Below are 14645 nucleotides of genomic sequence, written 5' to 3' on the forward strand. Positions count from 1 at the left end.
GTATCTACTATTCTATTGCATTGTAGAGAAGAATCACTTTGCATCATTACTGTAGTCATAATAGACTCCTATAATATTTTCTATATTCTCAGATTAAAGGTTTACAGTCTTGCCTTACACACTTAGAGCAAGTATGGAACTGGAACTAATTCTCCCCCTTTTACGGATGGTCAGTTTTCCAGTCAGGTCTGATCAATCGGGTCTGCAAACAACGCCATTCTCCGTTGCCACGCGTGGGCTTCCTCCTGTTTGCTTCGGCCTATTTGGCTCCTCTCCTGCCTTGGTTGTTACAGTTTATTAGTAACGATGAGGAGCACGTCATCACGTTTGGCAGAGCAAGTCCTCATCTGCCACTGTTCTTCTCTGGGGTATCATAGTCATTCCTGGCCTTGTGAATTTCCATACGCACTTATATCAGTAAATCATATTATTAGATCCTGTGAAAAATCATTTCTTGCTTTTGTATATAATTGTGTTGAATCTGCAGATTTATGTAAAGATAACTGATGTGTATAACAGTATGCCTTTCTATAGCTGAACATCTAGTTAGTCTTCTTCAGTTTATTAATAGTGTTTTGTTATTTTTTCCATGAAGCACTTGTCCAACTTTTCTTGCAGGCAAACGTATGCACTGTTACTGTTAGTGAATATGACTCTGACTTTGTTTTCCGAGAGGTTTTGCAGGATGATTTTATGCTACATATTACCAGTGTTGTTATCTATCTAATGGACCCATCCTTGTCCAACAAACCTTAGAGTGATATTACCTGAAAGACTCTCAATGCTTACTTTTTTCCTATCATTATTAATACCTTAATTTTGAAAAATATATATAATAGATTGTGTTAGTGAAACATTGATTTGTACTATGATAGCTAACATCATAAACATCAAATCCAGTATCCAATTTGATGTTAACTTGTTTTCATTGGCTATTTCAACTAAATTAGGAATGTTCAAGTCAAAATTTAAAAGAATTCCACCATTTGTTATTTACAAGGGCTTCCCGTATTTCCCAGCTCATGGTCATCTTTGGAGCTCCAGCTGTTATATTCTCAGCAGGACTTGGAGCTTTGAGAGCTCAAAGCTCTGCATTTCCAGGATGGCCACTGCGGCTGATTTCCATTTCAACCACTCAGGTCTCAAAGGCACAGGTAAAATCAGCCCAAGGGGTTTCAACTTGGACAGACAAAGCCAACTAAACAGACTCAGAGAAGATTTAGTCTAACCTGATCAAGCATTAACTAATATATATATAGATATATATATACACACACATATACACATATATTTTATATTAGTTAACTATATATGTATATATGTATATATATGAATTAAAATAGGAGGATAAGGTCACCTTGCTGTGATTCTCCAAGGTCTTAACTGCTAATACTAATTGGTCCCAAATCCAATTTTATAAACAAGGAAAAACAGAAAATGTTCCTGATTTTAGGGACCATCTGGTCAGTGTCAAATGTGTAAGAACTATTCAAGACTGAAAAAGGAAAAGACATCCCCACTGCCTTCTTTACCTTCTGGCACAGTTAAAATAAGACGGAACATTGCCTGGCCTTCTGCTTCTTCTTCAAGTGACTTACAGGAGTTAGCCAAGACATTTGAGGATGGAATTGATCAAAGAAAGGAAAAACTCCCGGCAAAACTGATAGTCCTTCCAATTAAACAATTAGATGACTAATGAAGTAAATTTCATCCCTATGGTAATGGAAAATAGATAAGTGCACTTGACAATATTGTAAGGAAAGTGACCTTGGAAAAGTATGGGTGGGCCTAAAAGTCCATTTAGTTTTTTCCATAAAATAAAAATCACATTTTTCATTTTCACCAATAACTTTATTGATTTGTATATTTTAAGTATGTTGGCTATCTCCCACATTCATGGTGTAACATTGATTGTTCTCAGTTACCGTCTCGATTTGATCACTAACATCTTCAACTGGTCTACCCAACTGTGGAGCATCACCTGGTGAGAAATTTACAGCACAAAACTTTGCGAACTGCTTTTGACACATTCAACCAGTCACAGCACCTCCTCCATATACTGCACAAATCTTTTTGTGTGTGTTTCAGTTGTGTTTTTACCTTTCTTGAAATAATAAAGCTTAATACACTGAACATGTTGCGTATTTTCTTCTATCTTCAATATTAAAGTGGCTACACAAAAACTCACCAATTTTGATGTATTTTTTTTAATGCACCCTGATATGACAGCTGTCACAGTATGGTCTAACAAAGTTATTTTGAATGAAGTTAAAGACAACTAAGCACTACTAGAACCATGTTACAGGAAAAAAACCAAAAAACAAAAAAACATCTTACGGATTTTGGGCCAACCCGGTAATTGCCCAGCATTGGTTCAATACAGGAAAAAGAAACAGAATGATACCCCTTTCCTAAGTGAGGATTGTCCAAAGAAATAGTATTTCCTTGTGTTCACAATTACAACTATGTTCTAAAGAGAAAATATCTGTACAGTTACAGGGACAAAGGATCATTTTCTTAGTGGACAAATGAGCACTAATTCAGCCATTAATCCTACCATCATTCTGCCACCTTTTCCTTGGTGTAATCATACTGTTTTAGTGGAAGCAGTTTCAATCACTCTTCAAACTCTATCTTTATCTCATTCTTTTTCTGTTTCCTTAACCCACTCAAATAGTCAGAATGCCTTCCTGACCCCATTAATCTGGTGGGACAAGATTGGTGACGTATGCTTAACAAATGTGCTTTTCAAATGTGCTTTCAAATGTGACCAAAATGGTTTCTGGAAACCCCAGAAGAAGAAGAACCCCACTTATCTGATGGCACAGACTGATTACCCACTTCCTGATACTGCCCCTACTGGTATAGACCTTAAGTCCATCCCACCTAGTCTCTGAGACAAAGATCATTCAGATGTGGGATTCATACACAAAGCCTTGAAAGTCTTAATTGAGCTGGCTATTCCTTCATGACTACTAGCCCCATACTGTATGGAAACAAACAAACAAACAAACTGTGGCCCATCATATCTTTATACCTCCAGAAAGGACTTGTTTTCCCCTGTGTTATCACTACCAATGCTCCTTTCCACTTACCAAACAGACACGGAGGTAAGGATATCCGTCGGGACAAGTATGAAGAGATATTCATAGGTTTGCTCTCCTTTACTTCCCTATAGTGCCAACTCCAATACCATCCTCTCACTAATCTCCAATGTTCATCTTACGGTAGAGAGTCTATGCTTAGTGTTACGACCAGCTTCCTGGGAACACAATCTGTGCAGTAGCGGAAGTGCTCATGCTGACAAGGGTTCTACGCTTAGTTTTAGGCCGCTGTCACCAACTTGAATTTTTTAACAACGATAAACATGGAGCCTTCATTTTCATTTGTACTGGGCCCCTCAAACTCAGCTGCCAGTCCTGGTCAGCATTCTTCAGCAAAGCCAGGCACCTAGACTCACACTGTCTATTTTTATACATAGTAGGGAATTATTAGTATACATGTGAAAAGTAATTTCTTAGAAGTTTAAGAAGTTCTTTCTTACTTTTCTGCCATAACCCTACAAATAAAGTCCAATTTTGTCAGACTGAACAGCATTACCTAGGTCACGACTGAGCACAATGAAAAAGCTGATCTCTGAATACCCATACATGTGGAAATCTTACCTCCTATCCATGATGTGGCTCTTTTATAGACTGAGATGGCCTGTAAACCCTGTGAAGAACTAATTCAACATACTAAAATTTATAACCAGCAGATGCAGATGACTTTTCTCAAGGATAAACCACAATAACCACCTCACACCCTTCAGCTTGGATGATTGGTTTACCAAACGTGAGACCAACAGAAGGATGCTTGTGAACCTCATGTAGAACCTGATAAACACAGATACTGCGGAAAAGCCCCAGGGAATGGACTCTTGTCATGTTCCTCAGTTAAAAAGACACTGCAGACCTCATCAAAATTAAAAGTGTTTGCTTTGCGAAAGACCCTGTGAAGAGGGTGGAATGATAAGCTACAGATTGGATGACAGTATTTGCAAACCACATATTCAGCAAAGGACTTGTACCTAAGATACGTAAAGAACTTTCCAAACTCAACAGTAAAACAAACAAAACCAATCTAATTAGAAAATGGAAAAAAGACAAGAACACACATTTCACTAAAAAGGACAAGCTGATGGCAAGTAAGCACATGAAAAGGTGTTTTTCATCATTAATCACTAGGGAAAAGTAATTTAAAACCACAGTGATATATCACTATACACCACCAAACATGGCTTAAAAAATAGTGGCAACATCAAATATGGTGAGAATGCAGAGAAACTGGATCACTAGTACATTGCTGGTGAGAACATAAAATGATATAGCCACTCTGGCAGCAATAAAATGTAATGAACTTTCCTTATATGCAATAGCTTGGATAAATCTGGAGGTAATTATGCTGTGTGGGGGAAAAAAGTCGATCTAAAGGTTATATAGTGAAAGTATATACATATATGTGTAGTTACACACAGTATAATTTCACTTATATGATATTCTTAAAATGAAAAAATATAGAAATGCAGACCATATTAATGACTTGCAGGGTTTCAGGCCCCAGGTGGGTAAGTATGGAAGGTAGATAAATGTGGCTATAAACAGACAATACCAGAAGTCCTAACGGTGTTAGAACCTTGATTATATTGATAACAATATTCTGGTTGTGACTTTGTGACGCAGATCTTGGCCCACAAGATGTGCTGTTGAGGTTTCAGTATTCCAGTACACATACACTCGGACGACAGAGGTCCTGTGGGGAAAAAGGGACGGGTGACCACTCTCTCTAGAGGAGAGTGCCTCTGAGCGCCTCGGCCACTCCCTCAAGAGGGGAGTGCCACTACCCTTGCCTTGACCAAGCTTTTATTGGTTTTCCCGGCCCCTTACATCAAAGAAGGTCCTCTTTTACTATATAAAGGTTTGTTTTGGGTGGTTATCTTTGCAGACACAGGAGAGGGTGTTGCTGAATACATCAAAGGAAGACCATTTGCAATGTAAAGGGAGAAGTGGTCCAAATGGCTAGGATACATACCTGGAAGGTCTAGCCCAGATTTTAGGAAGATAAAGATACTCAGTAAACATTTGCTTGCCTCAGGGTTAGGGAGGTATTTTTTTTTAGCAAGAGCAAGACTCAAAGCAGTCTAGGTACAATGCAGGCCTGATTTCCCACTGGAGAACCTATCCATGAACGTGGGTCCTGCCCACCAACCTCGCTCCCCACTGGCTTTTCCGAGTGGGGGCTGAGCCACATTTCCCACGCTTGGAACGGTTCCCCACAACGTTGTATTAGAGTTTGGCAAGATGCTACCACGGACGGTTGGAAACTGAGGAAGGGTACACGGGAGCTCTGCTGTATTTCCTACAACTGCATACAAGTAAAAATTCCTAAAATGAAAAGTTAAAACAATTCCTTCACATTGTCTCTTGAAAGGTGGCACGTTACTGTGCTACATTTAAGAAATTGATTCACCTAATTTTTTATTTTGCCCATATTCTAATCAAGAAAGGCTCGAGTCAGTATTTTAGGAGTCTTAAAGTAAGATAAAGCAAAGTTGTCCACTGAGATTCCAAGTCAGGTTGTAATTTCAGCTGAGCTTTTGGTCTGATAATTAATGGGGGCCATTAGATTAAGCAATTAATTATATCTTTTGAGGCTTATTAATAATCTCTGTTCAGTTCCAGTTTTTTACTGTGGGTAACAGTGTTATATTTCAATGTTTTGGCTGACCTTCCTTTTTATTTAGCAGATATAAGGTTATAAAAGTAGTTATGAAGAAATATGACATCTGTAGTTGATCTGATAATTGGTGTCTTTGACTCTCTAAAGGAATCACTGTGCTGGCTGACGTTCAAACCCAAACTGGTGTAAAAAGGAAGAGGAAACCAGCGCCCTCACTAGAGGCTAATGCGGTGCTGCAGAAACGAGCGGCCTTGTTCAGGGAAGCTGTGAACAGGATCGAGGACTGAAACTGTGGTGACATGTGTGCTGTGGGAGAGGGAACGTGGTTAGTCCTAACCACTTAAAATAGAGGGTCAGGTAAGTCTCAAACTATGAAAGAAGTTCTTGCCTATAGAAATTCAGAGGCCAAAGACAGCTAAGCTAGTCTTAAACAAAGACACATGGCAAACACACATCTCGCTCTACCAATTAACAAAACCTACCACAAAGCTACCACATTTGGACAGCATGGGGTTTGCACACAACTAGACAAAAAGTGAAGGTATTTGTGCTGAATATATATATCTCCTTATTTTCCTTTTTCCTCACTGGCTTCTGTTTGACTTGTTATTGTCTCATTTTCCTGGTCTGTGAATATTGCAGTGCCCTGGAACTCAAAGAACTTTATTTTCCCTTTACACACATTTTAAAATAATTTTAGTATTCTGAGTTTATATATTATCCAAAATCATATAGATCCAAATATTACATCTTCAGTCTCATTTTTGTGACAAATACGACTATTTGTCTACTGATGTTTACTCTCTATCTTTGTTTTGGAACAGAAACTCTTGAATTTTGGCTGCATACATAGTCATGAAGTTAACGACTGCATCACTGACTCTTGAATAATGTGGGGCTAGGGGAGCCGATCCCCAGCACAGTTGAAAATCCACAGATAACATTTAGTACTCCCTGAATTCAGGGTTTTGGGGAAATTATAGGAAACAGGTACTAAACAAATGACTATCAGGATTGTGAAAATAGAAGCATACTGTGCTAACGAGACAGATAATGGGGGACCCACTTAGTTCTCATGATTTCAGAGGGGAGGTTGGCCTGAGAAAATGATATCCCAGCTAGGTCCAAGGAATGACAATAGATACCTTAAGCTGGAAAAGATAAGGGATGGATTCTCCCTGAGAGCAGCTAGAGGGATGACAGACCTGCCAGCACCTTGATCTCAACCAAGTAATACTGATTTTGGACTTCTGACTTCCAGAGCTGTGAGATCCTGCAGGTGAATGGGTATCTGGTTTCTGGCAGATACCTGGCCAACTGGTTGGCGTGACTACGCAGGACAGAGTGACCGTCATTCAAGAAACAAGGCAGACTGTATCTTAGGAGAAGCTGGCTGGAGAAAGAAGCACATATAGAGAATAAAATGGAATTTGTTGCTGCAAAGTGAAGAACGAGCCTACACACACCAGTGGTGTTCAGATTCCTAGCAACAGTTCTCTCTCCAGTATTAGATTGGACAATAACTTCTGTGAGGATAGGACGGAGTCCTGAATACATTTTAGCCAACCTGTAAAATCAGAACGGGTTCATAAAATTTCCTGCCCGCCTCCCGCGCCCCCCCACCCCCAGAGCGGCAGAATCCCAAGGAACTGTTTAGAAAAACTACCATACCATTGTGGATAGTAAAACCAGCATAACTGTGGAATACTGGCAGAGTAAATTCCTACAATTTTCAGCTATGGAAGAAAACTTAGAGATCACCCATTCTGAGCCCTTCACTGGACAGATATAATAACCCAGCATATTTTTCAACCCAACTTTAAATATTTAGATATTAGATATTTACTTTGTAGTGTTGTTTCAGTGTCCATAGAGTTTTACTGGGTCAGGTGCTGATTTGCGGCAATGAAAATGGAAGTGAACTTCGATTACGTAGAATAACCACAATCCTCCCTTTGCCCACCAGGGGCGCAAACCAAACTTTTCTCTTGTACTCCTGACACGTCTCTCCGGATCTGGGACTCAGAAACGTTTGCAACCAGAGAATTAGCGGAACCTTGAGAAGAAATGCTTGTAGCTGGTGCAGTTGCTTTGAGAAAACACTGCCAGCTGACAAGGAGGTATCCTCAACTGGTGGGTCGGTAAATCCTCATCCCCCAGGTTCTGATTTGTTAGGCTAACTGGGAGGCGGGCTTGCGTCAGGATCCCTCTCCTCCATTGGCTGCTGGTGCAGTGGCTGTTTGGAGTGACGTTAGCAGGTTGCACTCTGCTGAGTGCAGCAACACAAGACTTGGTGGGAATCTGGCGCTGGGTCAGGTCTGGGTTCTCGGATGGATCGTGTGTGGACTGTGTGGGGTGGTAAGTGTGACAAAGAGAAAAAATGTTGTTACCCTTCGGGGCTCAACTACCCCTCTGTGCATCGCAGTCGTCTGGCTAAGTGGGATCAGGTGACAGTGTATCTGTTTTGTGATGGCCATAAATTGCGGTGGTAAGTGCTGAACGGCATCACAGTGTGGAGGAGCAGGTGAGGCAACGAACCCCTGGCAGTGGCTTCTGCTGGTACCCTGTAAGCTCTTGGATGTAACTGGTGACTTGGGACCTGATGGACTTAGACTGCTCTGTGGCATGGGATTGGTCAGGTTTGCGACTCTTATCCTGGAGAGGAAGGCTTTCTGTTAGGGTCCCCTGAAGTTCCTGGCTCAGGAGGTGAACATTCCAGATTGGATTGTTCAACTTCGCTGTGAGTTGACACACAAGAAAGTGCCCCATATAAATGACTGTCACAGAGGTTGCTGTCTGTCCTGCATTGACTCCAGAAGACCTGCTGATGCCATCAACCGGAGGACAGCCTAAGACAGACCTGGGAGTTGGAGGAGGACAAGGTAGGGGCAGATGAAGACAACCAAGAGGAATTAAGGAATATTGCTGACGACATCACAGAATGGAAACCAAAGCCTGAAATGAGGGGGAAAGTACAAAGCTGGATGGCAGGGCTGAGGGAGACAGCTGGGGTGACACAGACGTTAAAGCACATTGGGAAAGAGCTCAGAGACACATAGAGCTATAGGAAAGAGCCCAGGGACTACTGGTATCGTATAAAAAGGAGCAGTTTAAGGTGCTGGAGAAATTTAGGCATTTACCTCAGGCCATTAAAGCATGGAATCATCTATCCCCACCTGTAGACTGCACGCTGGCAGAGCTCAAGGGCATTACATGGGAGAACAGGGAAGCTATGCTGGACACTTTTCTGGTCGATGGCTTTCTCATCCCCACATTTGAGCAGTTAGCAGCTTTGCAGAGAAAACATGGGCTTTAATGATACTCTGGTGCCAAAGCCATTCTCTCAATTCTGGCAGCTCCTGCTCAGAGGCCTGCACTCCCAGGCCTTGACACAGGCCTGGCTAGAAAGGATGATCCCCAAGTTGTCAGCCTTGGGGAACAGTGGGATCTGGCCCAACTATATCCTCAGATGCACTGTTGAACTGATTGTGGCTAACACCAAGACTGGACAGGATGCTCTTTGGTTTTCTGCAGTCCACTGGGAAGCAAGGAAGTGCTGGAGGCTATTCAGCGTCTCTGCCTCCCTTGACTGGTCCTGGGTGGTTGAGTCCTACTTGGGCTCACACTGCGGAGCCAGCCCCCATCTTCTTCAGCTCATCTTCAAAGCCATGGTGCAAGTCCTGCCAGCTGAGGAGCAGGAGAAATTCCTGCACATCTGTTCCATTTATACCCAGAATGGAAAAAATTAGCTCGTTGCAGAGGGTCTCAGAGACCTCCCCCAGTGGGAAGTCTGCATACACACTGGACAGGCTACACTGGAGTCTCAAACCAGCTGGTTCCAGCTCCAGGCCTGAAGGAGAAGCCCAACAGCAGGAGGAGAAGGGGAGTTTTAATGATGTCAAGAGAGATGAAAAGGGGAAAGAGGTCTTGGAAGACCAGATAGAAGAGAAATAAGAGGAAGAAGATGACCAAGAGAACTAGAAGGAGGATGAAGATGATGAAGATGATGGCCAGGAAGACAGAATGGAGGTGAGGCCTTTCTCTTTGGGGAAGGGGTCCCCCAGTGCCGAGAATGCCAGGCTCCTGGCCCAGAAAAGAGGAGCTCCAGGGTTCTGCCTGGCAAGTTTGTTCAGAAGATGAGCTGATTTACTGCCAGGTCAGACTGAGGACCCAGTAGAGTTTATGCTGGAGAATTATGATACTGTGTATCTTTTGGACCAGCCTGTACTACAGTAGCAGCTCTGACTCCCAACATGCAAAACAGGCACCCTAGGCTCGAGCTGTGGCATGGGCATTGGCAAATGTAGCAAGGGCAGCATGAACTTGGAAGGCCTTTTCTGGAGCCAGGGCCAGCTGTACTGGCTCAGACCTGGTCTGCAGCTCTTATGATGTGCACCCTAGTACCATCTCTGCTGAGGCAGGAGCCCACACCCCTCACCAGTGCACCTGATGTTCCCTGAAACAACCTGGGAGACAGCCCTTGTCAGCCTCGTCAGCTCAGCGTTCACCACAATGTCATTTTGTTTGTTCCGTTTTTGTTGCTTTTTAAAAACGATAAATAGGAAACTGTTCAAAATATTGGCTTACATGATACAGAACTCTTGCTTTATGGTAGCCTAATGTAATTGGTACAATTTCCTCACAGTGCCTTAGCTTATACACTAATGAATGGTTATAAAAATTTAGATGGCATTTATTACCATCTATGGCATACAGTATTACCATCATATCAATAATACAGTATTAAAACACTATTATATATTTTTAAAAATCATTTAACTGTGATGATAGGCTGATACACAGTTTTTCCAATTGTGAGAGAGGGAGAGTGAGGCATACCATATGGTAACATAATTCTTTAGAAAAAAGTTATAAAACAGTCATAAGTTATGTAAGTTATAATCCATTATTAATTTCATGTGAAATATCACTCACCTCATGCCCATATTAGGATAAGCTATCCACTTCCCCACAAGTCTTGTGCACAATGCTCTCTGCACCTGGAATGCTCAGTCAGTGATGACGATGACGTAAAGACGTCTCAAACAGTTCTGGCTGCACAGTTACGAGATTTTCACATGAAGACTCACACATGCACAACAGGTAAGTTTAACTATATGGCATGATGATTATTTACATTAAGTGGAAGTGGGTCTTCACATTGACTACGCAGTGAGGGAAGAGGCAGAGGAGGGTTCGTCTTGCTGTCTCAAGAGGAGGTGGAAGGGGAAGCAGGAGAGGCAGGCACACTCAGTGTAAATTTAGAGAAATTCATGGTGATTTCTGTCTGACTTTGCCTTTTCATTTCTCTAAAAACGTTTCTCTACAGCACCAATTCTTTTTCCACTGTTTGCTTTAGTCTCAGTGCCTGTACCATAGAGAGGGTTCATGTCATAAAGGAAGTGAAAAGCAGTCTTGAGTAATCAGAACTCTTATTATGCAAACTGTCTAAAGTCAGTTTGTTTGCCGGCTCTGTGTCTTCAAGGTCTTCTTCCTCATGTCCTGGCCCTGGTCCGGGACCACTCCTCTCCATCAAGTTGTCTTCTGCTAAATCCTCTGGGGTGCTGTCTATCACCTCTTGAATTTCTCCAGATCCACATCTTAAAACCCTTTATCCCCACCTTTTCTGCTACATCAACAACCTCTTTCATGATTCCTTTGATTGGCTCTACCGTAAACTCTGCGAAGTCACGCACAACATCTGGTCATAGTTTTTTCTCCAGCAGAAATTTGTTGTCGGAGCGATGGCTCCCGTGGCTTTTTCTCTAACAACAGTGGCGACGTCAGTGATTTAATTCTTCTAGACTTCCATGACGTTTTCTCTATCAGCATTCTCTTCCATAGGATTACCAATACTTTCCAATGAGTACCGTGTGTAATAAGCTTTAAAGGTCCTTATGACCCCCTTGATCTAGAGGCTGAATTATGAATGTTGTGTTTGGAGGCAATAGACCACTTTGACACCTTTGGTGATGAACTCATGAGGTCCTGGGTGGGCAGGGTCATTCTCTAAAATCAGAAGAACTTTAAAAGGCAATCTCTTACAGGCCAGGTACTTCTAGGCGTCAGGGACAGAGCATCAGTGGAACCAGTCCAGAAGAAGTGCTCTCCTTGTCCACGCCTTCTCGTTGTACAACTGGAAGACTGGTAGCGGGTGCTTATCCTTTCCCTTTAGGTCTCAGGGGTTAGCAATTTTGTAAATAAGGGCAATTCTGAACCTAGACCTGACTGCATTTACACAAAACACTCCCTTCCTGCCTTATGCACTGGTGCTCACTTCTCTTCTTTACTCACTCATGTCTTTTGTGGCTTCCCCCCCCCCCCCCCAGAATAGAGCACTTTTGTCTGCATTAAAAACCAGTTCAGGCAGGTATCCTTTTCCTCAATGATTTTATTAAATGAGTCTGGGAAATATTCTGTAGCTTCTTGGTTGGCAAAACTTCTTCTTTAGGTTATCTTGACATTTTTTAATCCAAGCTTCTTTCTGAAATTATTAAAACAGCGTTTGCTGATATTAAGTTATCTGGCTTTGGATCCCTCACCTTTCTTCTGCTTTCCATAGCCATATAATGACTTTGCTTTTTCTCGACTCGTGTCGAGTCTATAAGCTTGCCTTTCTTATAGCAATCTTGCACCCCAAACCAGATGCATTTTCAATACAAGATAAAAGGTATTTCATAACAAGTTCAAGGCTTTCTTGCCTTTTGCTATAGCGGTCGTGATGCTTCACAAATTTCCTTTTCTTTTTTTGCAATGGTCCTTGCACTGGATTCATTTAGAATCAAGTGGTGAGCAACTGAAGCCGCAGACCTCAACCTGCAGCACCTATCAAGCCGTGCGACGTTTGCCTGTGATGCCACGACTTTTCCAATTCTTGGAAGCACTTCCAGCATCTCTGCGGGCACTTCGTATGGGCCCCATCGAGTTATTCAAGGTTTATGGTATTGCACTAAAGATGATGAAAAATACACGAGAACTGCAGGAGATCACTTTTTACTGCAACATGCAATTTATTGGAGAGACAAACTGCTTTCCCAAATACTAGCGTTATGCGACATTTTAACTGGATACTTGCAGCACTTGAGCTCACTGCAATGGCAACAGGATGGGACCATAAAACTATTACAAAAGAACAGTATGTACTACAGGTAATGTTATGCAGTTATGATTCAATACTGCGTGTTTACATTTGTTCACATTTCTCTGGACTGAAAATAGCATCAAGTATGGTCTGTGTTTGTGTGCATAAATTTGATCAATTTAAACTTTATATAATAGATTTGTCCTTATTTTTTGTCAGTAAATAATAAAATAGACTAATGTTTACATTTGTGGGTTTTTTTTCATTCATGACATACCTAACTTCTCACTTTCTTTGATATTTCTAGGCTGTGTGGTTTGAGAGTTTTTTTTTAAGGGAGTATTTTTTAAAGATTTTACTTATTTTATTTTTAGAGAGGTGAAGGGAGGGAGAAAGAGAGGGAGAGAAACATTGATGTGTGGTTGCCTCACACACCCCCCCTACTGGGGACTTGGCCCACAACCCAGGCATGTGCCCTGACCGGGAATCAAATTGGCAACCCTTTGGTTCGCAGGCTGGTAATCAATCCACTGAGCCACAACACCCAGGGCTGAGATGTTGGGAACCGCCCTGCCTGGTTTCAGAGGCTGTAACCCCTCATGGTTAAGGCTGAGTCAGAGTTGGGACCATAAGCCACTAAGGAGACAAAGCTTGTCTCCCTGGCAGAAGTGCCACCTCTGCCCACTTCACCCTGCTTGGCCCTGAGCTTGGCCAGTTAGCCAATGACGGGTAAGAATCCTCAAGGGAGGATCAACCTAAGACAGGTTCTGGTCACGGAAGAGGCCCGCAGCGAAGGACTCGGGGGGCTGTGGAAAAAGGGGGTGATGGACCCTCGCCCCTCGGCTTTGAAATAGCCTCAGTCCTCATTCTGTCTGCAAGAAGTCTCCTAATCTCTTGGCTGCCTTACTTCCCTTGCCTGACTTAAGCCTGAAGCAATAACAGAGGGCAGTGCAGTCCTGTGCTGGGAGGGGCAGATTCCCTGGGGAATCAGGCCTAACAAAAATACATACATTCCTGTGAAAACTACTTAATTTGTACCCTCAGTTTAAGAGATAAGGGTCCAGACCTGAGATGAGTCTGGCGCCTAAAGTTTTATGGCCCTCTAACTAATTGGCTGTAACTCAGAATAAGCCCTCAGAGTTCTCTGTAAATCTTGTATTGTTTAACCCTTACTGGCTGACAATGATTGATGAGCTTTATCTGTATTCCTATGCGAATGAACCTAATAAAAGCCCCTGGAGAGAGAGGCTCGGGGCCCTTCTCCCCTTGAGAGAAATGGCCACCTTTCCTCCCCAAGAAGATCATGTCTTGGTAGTCTTTTCCTTCGGCTGTGGTGGAACCTGGGGGGCTGTGTTAAAGCCCCCGACACTGAGAGATTTTGTTTATTTAAATTGTCACAAGTCTACAAATTTTTTTCACCATTTATTTTAAGAATTCTCATAAAGTGGACCTGCATTGTTCAAACCTATGTTTTTCAAGATTCAACTGTATTCATGTTGTAATCTTTTCTTTCTGCTGTTACTATGAAATAAAACTGTGGCTGCTGGAAAGTTAATAGAAGCTTTGTCTTCAACCTCTAGGTCTTCTCCTTAAAGAAGAATCTATTTGTTCTGGAATTTCCTAACACCTTGACTGTGGGCTGATCTTGAGATACGGGAGTAAGCTCCACTCATGAGAAACACAACCACCACTTGGAAAATTCTGCAACAATAGGACTGAAACGAATCTGGACCCCACAGGTATTCTTGGAGCAGAAACATCTTTCTACCCCTGAAGGGCTTCCCCTACAATGCTTCGTGAGGTAGAAATAAGCCCCTCTCTTTGCTAAACCACTATTTTAGGTGTC

At 42.2% G+C, this 14645-nt stretch overlaps 1 pseudogene; it reads left to right on the forward strand.

The window, feature by feature from the left end:
- Positions 1-8048: 8048 nt before the first annotated feature.
- LOC112302999 (ribosomal biogenesis protein LAS1L-like) lies at positions 8049-10107 on the forward strand (annotated as a pseudogene).
- The last annotated feature ends 4538 nt before the right edge of the window (positions 10108-14645 follow it).

Source organism: Desmodus rotundus, chromosome 5 (assembly GCF_022682495.2).
Source record: "Desmodus rotundus isolate HL8 chromosome 5, HLdesRot8A.1, whole genome shotgun sequence".
In the NCBI taxonomy this organism is placed as follows: Eukaryota; Metazoa; Chordata; class Mammalia; order Chiroptera; family Phyllostomidae; genus Desmodus; species Desmodus rotundus.